A 12,511-nucleotide genomic window follows, 5' to 3' on the forward strand; every position below is an offset into this window, starting at 1 on the left:
CTGTCCCTCATCATGCAGTGGGCACTCCTGGGCTCACATCCCAGTGGGGCCCCAGCCTGGCTCTCCCCTGGTGAGCTGTGCTCCCTCTGCCACTCTGGGTCACTGCTTCGCACCCTTCTGTGACAGCCCTGCCCCTCTGGAGCCCGGCCGTCAGTGGCCTTGGCCTTGCCCTCTTCCGCTGGTCACCATGGAGTTTGAGGTCACCACTGACTTCCTCTGGGGCTAGGGCATCTGCTCATGGCCCCAGCCCCTGACCGCTGCCTGCATCATCGGTGCCTCTGCATCCACAAGCTGGGAAGTGTGAGATGGGAAGCCTGGGTGTGGGGAGCAGATGAGGGAACAGCCTAGGAGGCAAAGGGCTGCAAGGAGATAGAGACGGCTGGAGGCCCTGCCATGCACACAGTGGGAAGAAGCAGAAGGCCTGTAGCTGTACTGTCACCATCTCCTGTGAAAATCTGCGAGACGTTGTGCCTCTGTCTGCATAACCACAGTGGTTTCCTGTTGTCCTTTTGTCACTCACAGCACACTAGGAGGAAACGTGTGGTTGGAGAAAGATTTTTTAAAGGCCTGGAAGTGTGGTCCCATCAGGGCCCATGGTCTGCCCAGAAGGGGCTCTCCCCAGTGTCCTGGGAAAGGGGTGAGGCCAGGGAGTGTGAGCCAGTCAGCCTCTCCCCAGATGTCCATGGTTGACCTCTCCTGGGGTTTCGGATCCACTGATGCCCCTAAATGACCCAAGACCGAGAGGTTGCAGAGAAACCACAAGCAGAGCCAGAATGGACTCCCAGGAAGTATGTGCAGGGAGAAAATCAAGACGCGAAGTGGGAGAAAGGCTGGTGTCGCTTTCTTCTCTTTTATATCTGAGCCTTATCCAGAACAGGCATCTGGAGTAAGATGAATGCCATCCTTCTCCTCCCCTGGTGAGCCCATTCACGCGCTGTCTCAAACCCTGTCCTGAGCCCCATCCTGAGCACGGTTTGGGGCCAGAGCCTGTGGCCAGGCTGCACCTTCCCCTGCGAGGGGCCCAGGTATCCCAAAGGCCCACTCCGCTGAGCAGGGGACACCAGAGCCTGTGGCCAGGCTGCACCTTCCCCTGCGAGGGGCCCAGGTATCCCAAAGGCCCACTCCGCTGAGCAGGGGACACCAGAGCCTGTGGCCAGGCTGCACCTTCCCCTGCGAGGGGCCCAGGTATCCCAAAGGCCCACTCCGCTGAGCAGGGGACACGATCATGGACATCTCGGGAGAGGCTGCCAGGGACCCTGCAGCCCCTGCCTTCTTGAGGCTGCCTGGCTCACGTTCCCTGGCCCTATCCCTTTCCCAGGACACTGGGGAGAGCCTCTCCTGGGCAGACCATGGGCCCTGATGAGACCACACTTCCAGGTCTCCCTCCTCCTCCACCTTGCTCCCCTCAATCACTATCACGCGTTCCCTGTCAGTGCTCACTCTCTCATGTGTACACTCTGCCACACGTTATATATCACACACTCACTCTCACGCATTGACGATCTCACATTCAGTCCACCTCACGTTCACCTTCACATGTTCACTCTAGTTCATGTTTACTGTCACATGCTCGCTCTATCACGTGTTCACTCTATCACACATTCACTCTGATGTTCAGTCCATCTCACAATCACTCTCACACATTCACTCTGTCACACCTTCACTCTATCTCATGCTCACACTCACGCATTGACTATCACACATTCACTCCATCTCATGTTCACTCTCATGCATTCACTATCCTGTGTTCACTCTATAATGTGTACACTCATCACACATTCATGTTATCATGTGTTCATCAATACACGTTCACTCTCATGTGTTCACTATCCCGTGTTCACTCTATAATATGTACACTCATCACACCTTCATGTTATCATGTGTTCATCATTACACGTTCACTCTCATGTGCTCACTATCCCGTGTTCACTCTATAATATGTACACTCTATCACACATTCATGTTATCATGAGTTCATCATCTCATGTTCACTCTCAGGCATTCAGTATCCTGCGTTCACTCTATAATGTGTACACTCTATCACACATTCATGTTATCATGTGTTCATCATTACATGTTCACTCTACCACATGATCACATGTTCACTCTATCACATGTTCACTATCACACCTTCTCTATCATGCATTAACTCTATCACATGTTCACTCTGTCACGTGTTCACTCTATTACATGTTCACTATCACACCTTCTCTATCATGCATTAACTCTATCATGTGTTCACTCTGTCACATGTTTGCTCTATCACGTTTACTCTACCATGAGTTCACTATCACATGTTCGCTATCATGCATGGACTATCACATATTCACTGGACCACATGTTTGCTACTATGCACCCTCTCTCATGCGTTTGCTCTATCACATGTTCACTCGATTACACATACATTCTATCACACAGTCATGCTATCATGTGTTCACTATCACATGTTCAGTCTCATGCATTCACTCTCACATGTTCACTGCATCACATGTTCACTGTCATGCATTCACTCTCATGTGTTCACTGTATCACATATTCACTCTATCACACGTTCACTGTCATGCATTCACTCTCATGTGTTCACTCTATCACATATTCACTCTATCACACGTTCACTCTCATGTGTTCACTCTATCACATATTCACTCTATCACACGTTCACTCTCATGCATTCACTCTCATGTGTTCACTCTATCACATGTTCAGTGTATCATGCCTTCACTCTGTCACACACTCTATCACGTGTTTACTCTATCACATGTTTACTCTATCACGTGTCCACTATCACACTTTTCCTCTATCATGTGTTCAGCATATCATGTATTTGCTGTCATACATCCACTCTATCATGCATGTGTTCAATATCGTGCCCTAACTCTGTCACACTTTCTCTGCCATGCGTTCCCTCTGTCATTTGTTCGGTGTATCACTTGTTCACTCCATCACTTGTTTGCCCTCTCGTGTGTCTGTGCCGTCACCGAGCCAGCCTGCCTGTGTGCTCTGGAGCAGGCTGCCTAACTATCTTGTGCCTCAGCATCGATCTCTAAGACTGGAGAGGTGATTCCTATGTGAAGGGCTCAGATCCCCATCAAGGCTGGGTGTTACTAGTGTAAGGCCCAGAGCTAGAGTAGGGGGAGCCCCATGTTTGGAGGTTGGGTCCAGAGGATTTGCCAGCAGAGCAGATATAGGATGCAAAGGACAGAAAATCAGGAATGAATTCTTAATTCTTGTGGCCTGGGTAAAAATGGGGATATGATCTCTTTATCAATGGGGATATCAGACAGGAAGTGTTCTGAGCTGGGGGAAGACTGACAGGGAGATGGATTTGGGGGAAATCAAGATTTAAATTTTAAAATTGAATTTTGAGATATGTGTAAAATTCTGATTGTAGAGGTTGGAAGGCGTTGCGTGAAGAGTCTAGGGCTTATGACAGGAGAGATGACTGGAAATATAAATTGGGGATTTGTCAGCTGTAGTGAAATTTAAAACCATAGGATTGAATCGTATCACAAAGAGAGCACGTGGGGATGAGAGAGGAGGGCTGAGGGCTGAGGAGCTCTGGGATGGGGATGTCCAAGGAGGAGGCCCTTTGGAGATCTTTGGTCCCCTCACTCACTTCACACAGGCGGGAGCTCTCTTAACCTTCCACTGGATGAAGCTCTCTCTTAGCAGGAAGGGACTTTCTGAGGGATGGTCAGAGGCCAAGAATCACTCCCCTATCTTTGGCCTGCTTCCCATTGCAGCGTTTAGATGTTGCCTGACTGAATTAAGGGTTAAATCTTGCCTCCTTGGAGGGAACGACTTCACCTGTAAACCCATGAACAAATCAGAGAAAGGTGAAGGAGAGAAAGGCTGCAGGGCACTCAGGCCTGAAAAAGCAATGCTCATGCTTCCTCTTTAGTTTTTAAACGTGATTCTATTTGATGATTACCCAAATAGTATACCTTCATTGGAAAACATTTGAATATTGCAGAAAATTATAAAAAGGTAAAAAATCATCCTTTAACCATCCACGCAGAGATAAATACTATTATCTTCTCCTATACTTTATTCAAGTCTTTCTCGTATGGAAATTTTCTTTCCCTCAAATGGTAGATATAATTTTGTATACTATCTTATGCATCACACATTATCATGAGTGTTTTTCTAGGTAATTGAAAACTTTTTAAAGAAGTAACATTTTTGAAGGTAATATAATATTGCATCAAATTAAATTACATCACGTAGTATCTTGCTTAGAAAATTTCCTGCTGTTAGACTTCGATGTTTTCCCCAGAGAAAGGATCAGCATTTGTAATTTGATGGCAAAAACAACCAGTTATAACAGAACCAGTCAAATAAGAGCTTTCTCCGTCCTGCCACCAGTGACCCATCCTTCTATTCCACACTTTTGTCGCTGAAAGTGTCCTGGACAGAGGAAGCTTATACTCTGGGAACAGACCAATTTTAAACTGGGTAAGAGCCTGTAATTTTGATAATATATTTGATTGGATTTCCTATTATCTGCAATTGACAAGATAACTTCTTATGACCCAAGAGGGTCTGGAAGAGTTCTGGGTCCTGCCCACGTCGTCGTTGAGAGTCAGGAGAAAGTAGTTAAGAACGCAGTTTTGTAAGACAATGAGACAATGGAGTAAGGAGTAAAGCAGCTTTCTGTTTGCGGCATGCTGTCCATGGCTTCCAATACATCGATCGCACCACACAACTTTGGGTCAAAACTTCTGTTAGTATTTTACATTCTTTCTTTTTATCAAATAATATGAATGTTTAAAAAATTCTTAATAAGCACAAGGAAATTGCTCTCTAGAAAGGTTAAAAAAGCATGATCTTCTGGAAGTATCTAACAGAGCATTTGGTAAAGTTCGTTTCTATAACGACTTTCCAACATTGGCAATGACGTATTAAAGCAGATCTTTTTAATTTTTTTAATCAATGGAGGTGGCCATTTTGTATATATTGATTAAACATTTGTATTTCCTCTGTTATGAAGGGTACGTTTCAACAGCTGGTAATGAGCAGAAACATGCCACATTATTGGCAGCTGTAGGTGGCTGGGTTAGGTTGTAGGTGAGTGAGGGCATTACTAATAACAGCTAAGTAACATGACCGAGCACTTAATGTGCCAGGCCCCATGAGGGAGAGCCCTCTGGACCATGCATTAGGCACATTTCATGAAATGTCCTCCCCCAAAGCCTTCCTGGGCAGCACTGTAGAAGCACACCACCCCTTCGGGACGCTAGGCAACTGGTGGGGGCCCCAAAGCAGCTTCCAACATGGAGTTCAGTTAAGTCCTGGCAATGATCCTATCAGAGCTCAGGCCTGTTCCCACGATGATCAATTCCATTTTGTTCTTGTGCCTAAATATGGGCAGAAATAGCAGAGGACAAGGAGGAACTGGCTGCCTGCTTACCTTCCTGGAGAGTTCTGAGGAGGTGGATGGATGTGGGCAGTTTCAGTTCAGGTTAAGAAATACTACTAGATACCTCCTCTGGTAGAGACACTGTTGTGTCACTCATAAGCACAAGTGGAAGGAGTATTCTAATACTGGATACCAGAAAAACAGAAGCCCCTCTAAGTATCTCAAGCAGTAAGGAAATAATACAGGGAAATATATATATCTATAATAAGTCCTTGGGGAGTGATGGCCAGGAAGGCCACCGCTTGCTCTCAGGATATCCAGACAGGTGTGAGTTAATGGGAAGCCTACACGCAGATGAGGAGGCTGTAGGTATTGCAGGGACGGCGCACATCACCTGCTCCAAAGCCCAGAGTGGGTGATTTTAATGAAGATGCCTGGAAGCTGATGGTAAAATCCTACCTCTGCCAGCCGACCGCTGACAAATACACACCAGCCTGCGATTGCCGATGAGAACTATTTTGTTTTTCCTTTCCTGCATCCTAAATTTTATGGGAATGACTTTCGTCGGACCTCTGCCTGTCAGGGAGTCTGTGAAGCATGGGAATACGGGGTATCACTGTCACACGACAGCATTCAGCACAGTTCTGTGACTTGGAGGTGATTCGGTGGAAACGAATTGCTGAGAGAAATGTGCGGAGAGGGCACGGAACCTGAAAGACCCTCTTGCTCAACCCGACAACTTCCTGGAAGTGTAGAGTTTGACTCGAGGTTTTTATTTTTATTATTGTTTTTTCACGTCTGGGCCTTTGATATGTATTATTGTTTTTTTACGTCTGGGCCTTTGATATGGGGCTGTACTTACATATCCAGAAAGCAGATTGAACTGCACGGACAGACACATGAAGACAAGATTTAGATTTTCCTGCAAATATCTCCAGCTTCAGGGAAAGCTGGGATTAAGTGGGACAGGACTGGAGCCATGGAAACTAGAAATCCTGATGAAAGCTGATAGGGGCCTGGTCCCAGGCGGTGGAAATGGAGAGACAGGATACGTTTAACATATATTTTGGAGGTAGAATTACCAGGACGTAGTGATCAAATGGATGGGATCGGCAGGGAAGATGTGAGAAGGGGAGAAGCTTATTGTGGACCACTTTGTGGTTGGCTTGGATGAGTCAACAGTGATGCCATTGATTTGGAGCAGGAATAAAACATAAAGGGCCAGGTTTTGTGGAAAAGAGAGTGACTTATGTTTGGGACTTGTAGAACTTGAAGTGTTTATGGAACATTCAAGTGACTTGGCAAGTCAACAGTCAGGTCTGGGAACAAGTCTCCAGTTTAGGCAGCGACAGGACTTCAGGTGCAGAACTGCTCATCTACCGCGTGGATATGGAAATGAAAACCATGAGTGCCGATGAGATCAGTCAGGGAGGGCATGTAGAAGGTTAGGTCTGATTCAGAATTCACTGTGGTGGGAGGGTCCATTATGGGACTCACTGAATTACTGAGATTAAAAATAAGATGACTGTCTTCACCAAAGTCTTGTAATAATCACTGATATCTTTCTAAAGTTGGACAATGTGCAAAGCATTATTGCACGCACTGCCCACTGCTAGCTTATGAAGATTTTTATCGTTTCACAGATGAGGAAACTAAAGTTCAGAGGATTTTAGGTCAGACAACCAGTAAATGGGTGAAGCGGTTCTGCCCAGCCCCTCCACCTCTTCTTTGTGTCTTCCTAAGTCATGTCACGGCCTTCTTGTCCCACACTTATGTTTTCACATGGGTCAAATGCGTTACACCTCCCAGAATGTTGCACAATCACTTTACAAAACAGTGACAGTAACATGGGAATTGCTGTCTGCTTATTACAGATAAATGCATCCAGAACTTCACTGACGGTGATAGGGCGAAAGTTGAATGTGCCCATTGTAATTACATCAGTGTTAGCAATAGCGCAAATTGTTTGCTTAAAATGATTGGAAATTGTTTATTTTTCACGTGAAAGTGGAGGAGGTTGAGAATTATCATAGCAGAGTCTTCATGCAGAGACAAGCATGTGGCTTTCTTGAGGGCTCATAGTTTTCAGGGTCACTGTCACAGCCGTAGCTCAGAAAACAGGAAAATTAAAGATTAAATATTAAGTCTGAGGGTCTCAGAACCCACCTGTATACCTCCCTATTGTTGATCTTAACCCTTTATCCTGTCTTCAGTTGTAGCTGCTACGGAGTTGAGATTCTCAAAAACCTCTTTGGATTGTTTGACAAAATATCATACAGTCTGCCCCATGGATGGAGTTTTGGATGAAGTTACAGAAGTATAAACTGCACATAAAAAAAGAATCAGATCGTCGGCTCTAAGATTCATCCAGTTCAACTTTCCATGTCTGGGGCTGGTCTCGTGAGCAGGACGTGGAAGGTGCGACTGGGGTCATCTCTTTGTTCCTTCCCTACGTCAGTCAGCCACGGGGCACAGCCAGTGTGCTACTGAGCCAGGCTTTTGGGCCATCAGGAATGTGCAGGTGGGCAGGGGAGGAAGGAAACTATCAATATTGAGATCTACTCAGAGACAGGCATGGGCTCAGGTCTTTCAACTGTTGTTCCATTTCTTTTTGTAACAACTCTAGAGGGGTGTGAATATACCGGTGTTGTCGATAAGGAACCCAAGACCGGGAGGGATAAAGAGTCAAAGCAGCGTACGTGTCCAGCTATGAACGTAAGCTAATCAGCCTTTGAGGCGTGGGCTCTGCGACGTCCTCCTGTTCCCTAGTGGCCCTCTCCAGGCCTTCCTGTACGCCGTGTCCACGCTGACAGCTGATAGGTGCCGCACTCAGGCTGCAGAATCCGGTCCGCTCCGTGTCTCCCCACATCCTCATGGACGAGGTGCTCCTCCTAGAGCTCATTTATCTCCTTCTCTTCCTGCAAAACGTTCCCCTTTCTGAAGATCTATTTCTAGATCTATTTTAGATGATCTATTTCTAAAATTCCTTAACTTACTAAGGTTTATTTTACTTGTCGATAATATGGTCTCATTTTGGATTTAATTCATTTATTTGTCCATTTATCCATTCTTTATTTTATTTATCCAGTTTTCATTGACTAAATATATTTTGGGGGACTCTCAGATGTTATGAACTGAGAATACAACATGAGAAAACACAGCCTATGGCTGTTGGGGTCGTTTTGTAGCTGGGGAGATGCACGTTACACACGGAATTATAATGGAATATAAGTGTTGTAATAATTCAGGAGACTGGCAGCAGTAATTCTGGAGTTAAGCAGAAAGGTCAAAGATGGAGAGTGGTAAAAGCTTTGGAAACAGAGCTTTGAAATAAGGTAGAAAGGATGAGGAGCTACCCTGGCCCCATTCCAGGTGGCCTAGGAGAACTCTGCATAGAGAAGGCACGGAGCCCGAAGGGTCGTGAAGCACATGGAACAATCTCTTTTCTGTGTAACTGAAGCCTAAGTGTGCATGTGTTTGTCAGTGTGTGGTGTGTTTGTGTTTGTGTGTGAATATATGTGTGCGTGTATGCATATGTGTAGTTTGCATTTGTGAATGTGGTGTGTATATATGTGTGTGTGTGTTTGTATGTGCTCATGTATGGCATCTGTGTGTGCATGCATGCATGTAGTGTGTCTGTACATGTGTGCACGTGTTTGTGTGTCTTTCTGTGTATGCAATGTGTGTCTATATTGTGTATATGTGTATACATATGTGCATATGTGTATGCAGATGTGTGGTGTGTGTTTGTGTGTATGTCCATGTGTATGTCATGTGTGTCTGTATGGGTGTGCACATGTTTGTGTATTTGTTCATATGTGTATGTTTGTGTGTATGTATGTGATTGTATATGTATTTGTGTGTTTTGTGTATTTGTTCATATGTGTATGTTTGTGTGTACGTATGTGATTGTATATGTATTTGTGTGTTTTTGTGTCACTCTGTGTATCTACAGTGTATGCATATATCTGTATGTGTGTGTGGTATATGTTTGTGTATGCATATGTGTGTATGCATGTGTGTGGTGTGTGTTTGTGTTCATGTGTATATGTATGTGTATGCATGTGTGTGGTGTTTGTGCATGTATGCATGTGTGTGTGTTTGCATGTACATAAGTGTTTGTGGTGTGTGTTTGCGTGTGTGCTTGTGTATATGTGTTTGTATGCATGTATATGGTGCATGTTTGTGTGTATGTGTGTAGTGTATGTGTATGTGTGTGTGGTGTGTGCTTGTACATGCGAATGTGTGTTTCTCTGTGTTTGTGTGTATATGTATGTGTATGTGGTATGCATTTATGCATGTACTTCTGTGTGTGTGTCCATGTGTATATGTGTGGTGTTTCTGTATGCATGCATGTGTTTGTATATATGTGCATGTGTGTATGTGGTGTATGTTTGTGCACGTGTTTCTGTGTGTATGTGTGGTGGATGCATCTGTGTGTGTGTGTGGTGTTTGTGTATGTATGTATGTGCTGGTGTGTGTATATACGGATATGTGTGCATGTGGTGTGTGTGTGTTCATGTGCTTCAGTGCATTTGTGTATCTATGTGGTACATGCTCATGTATAGTATGTGTTTGTGCTGATGCGGTATGCGGAGAAGAAGCGAGAACTGAGGCCATCATAATGTGAACAGCTCTAACATGGTCACATGCAGCCAGGAAAAGCCATGGAAAGTGACTGTAAAATGAGTGGCTGCAGCTTTTTACCTTGCTCATGGGAACAGAATGTGTGTCCCAGTCCTTGCCTTGGCCCGGAGGCGAATGGGTGGAAGTGGCCATGCTCGGAGCACGCTTCAGCCTGCAGGCTCCTGCATCTCTGTTCTCCAGAGCCTTGCCTTGCCCTGTGGAACAAAGCACTGTTAACTGAGTAACTTAAAACAGCAGGAGTGTGCTCCCTCCCGGTCCTGGACACAAGAAGTTCGAATCAAGGCATCCGCAGGGCCTGGTCGCTCACTGAGGCGGGCACCGTTCTCTGGGTTCTGGCCTTCTGGTGTCAGTCCCATCTCCACCTGCGTCCTTACAGGGTGCTCTCCTCCCCGAGCGTCCGTCTCTCTCCTCTTCTGAGGACATCAGTCTTTTTGGACCAGGGTCTGCCCTAGTGACCTCCTAACTTGATGACACCTGCAAACATCGTATTTCCAAATAAAGGCAGGTTCACAGGTACTTGGGGGTAGGGCTTTGACATATCGTTTTGGGGAACATTCTTTGACCCATAATGGCTGGCCCCTGGTTCAAGCAGGTGGGGCAGGGGGCGCTGAGGGAGCTGCCTGCAGCCTGAAGCAGAGCTGCCCTGTGAACCCGCCCAGGGCCTGTGTACACTCCTGCGTCTTGGGGCAGTTCCTTATGCAGCATCCCTGTGACCACTGAGGGGAGGGAAGGACAGCTGGGAGGGAGAGGAAAGGAGGCTGAAACCCAGGAGGGAAGCTGTCTCCAGAGGCTGTGCACGCGAGGAGCAGAGGCTGAACCAGGGGAGTCACCGAGGGGCCTGGAGCAGAGAGTGATGTAATGGGGTCTGTATTTAAAAATAATTCTGCTGGCCCCTGTTGGCAGGAGACATGGTTGGACCTGAGGCAGGCCCTCCATTCTACCTTCAGTCTGATGGGGGCTTGGGGCCCAGGGTGCCTTTCGTCCCCTGACCCTCACAGACGGCCCCAGACACGTGCCCCCCATGCAGGAGAGCAAGCGGGTGTGCGTGGTGGGTGTCGTCTGGTTACAGTGATAAACTGCCTTTAGAAAGGGAGCCTGAGCCTTCACAATGGTTGGCATCCTCCCTAGCAGGGACTCTCGGGGAGGCTGCCGCCTTCACAACCCCCCATGCTACATAATGACGGTAATTTTGCCCTTGAAGCTGTGAAGCCCTCAGGCAAATGAAGCCTTACTACCGGGAAAGGCTTGGCTCTGAAGCACGCATGTCCCCGCAGTGGCTGTTAGCAGTGATTTAGGCCGAGTGATGGGAGCAGGCCGGCTGAGCGAGGAGGGGCAGAGGTCCTCAAAAGGCACCCACTGGCTTCATAATTTTGTTCTTAGAGGGCCCTGCATATCTCCAATCTCCCCCAAAACAACAAACAGGGGGTTCTGGTTCTGTGTGTTCCGCGGATGCTGAAATAACTCATTCCGCGGGATTCACTGGGCACCTGCTTGTGCCAGGAGTGAGTGGCGGGTGGGGGCGGCAGGTGGACAAGCAGCGCCGGTGGGTCCCCACTGACAACTGACACAGGTGGCCTCGTGTTCCCTAAAGGCTTCGCAGAGGAGTGGAGGCCTGGCCTTCCTGGCGAGGGGCGGACCGGGAAGGGTGGCCAGGCATCAGGAGCAGCAGAGGAGCCGTTCCCAGACACGCAGTGTCTTCATCCATCCAGGACGTGTCTGGGGCGCATCTCCATGGCAGGATGGCTCTCTGCGGGGGGCAGTGGGCAGGGCCTCTGCAGAAACCCTGAGAAAAGCTTCCCTGGTGACTGGGAGCAGGAAGGGTGTCTGTGCGTTCTCGGGGGCCGGCCTCTGCTGCTGACACTTGTTCCGAAGTGGGGCTCCCACAGTGTCAGCCCAGCTGGACCAGCCTTCCGGAGCCAGGGCGCTGCCAGAGCGCGGGAGCTGTGCAGCGTGGACGCCCTAGGAGTTCCAGGAAGGGCAGCCATGCTGGGGTGGGAAAGGCCGGGCTGGGCCGGGAGGACCCTGCCCCGAGACGCCCCTCGTGCGCTGCGCAGCCCTGGTGGCCGCAGATTCCCACTCACCTGTGATTTGGGGTGATTTCCTCACCTGTGAAGGTGGGGCTGCCTGCTGAGAGTCCTGGACTCTGCAGCCCTGTCAGCAAGGCCCCTGCCTCACGCTTCCACTTAGGAGGCTCTGGCCCAGAAACGTTATAGAGGGAAACGCCACTGAAGATCCAATACACGATGATTGACAAGTGTACCCCACTACCTGCCCCAGCGGCTGGAGGGAGGGAAGCTGCAGGAGGGAGCTGGGGCTGCCAGGCTCCAGGCCAGGGCAGCTCCTCCACAGCAGGACCAGGGCCTTCTCACGGCAGCTGGACCATGGCTGGGCTGCCCTAGGCGAGTAGGTGGACCGGGGATCAGCATGAGGACTGGATCCTCACGACACGGATGGACTCTTCCATTCATTCCAGAGCTGCTGACCCCTGTGGCTCTGAGGGTCCAG

General features: G+C 48.1%; 1 protein-coding gene across 2 annotated transcripts in view; it reads right to left on the reverse strand.

Annotated features, from left to right (window-relative positions):
- Positions 1 to 12,511, reverse strand: part of RPS7 (ribosomal protein S7) — an 838,959-nt gene that overhangs the window by 720,332 nt on the left and 106,116 nt on the right. The window lies entirely within an intron of this gene.

The sequence above is a fragment of the Macaca thibetana genome, chromosome 13, assembly GCF_024542745.1.
Source record: "Macaca thibetana thibetana isolate TM-01 chromosome 13, ASM2454274v1, whole genome shotgun sequence".
Classification (NCBI taxonomy): Eukaryota; Metazoa; Chordata; class Mammalia; order Primates; family Cercopithecidae; genus Macaca; species Macaca thibetana.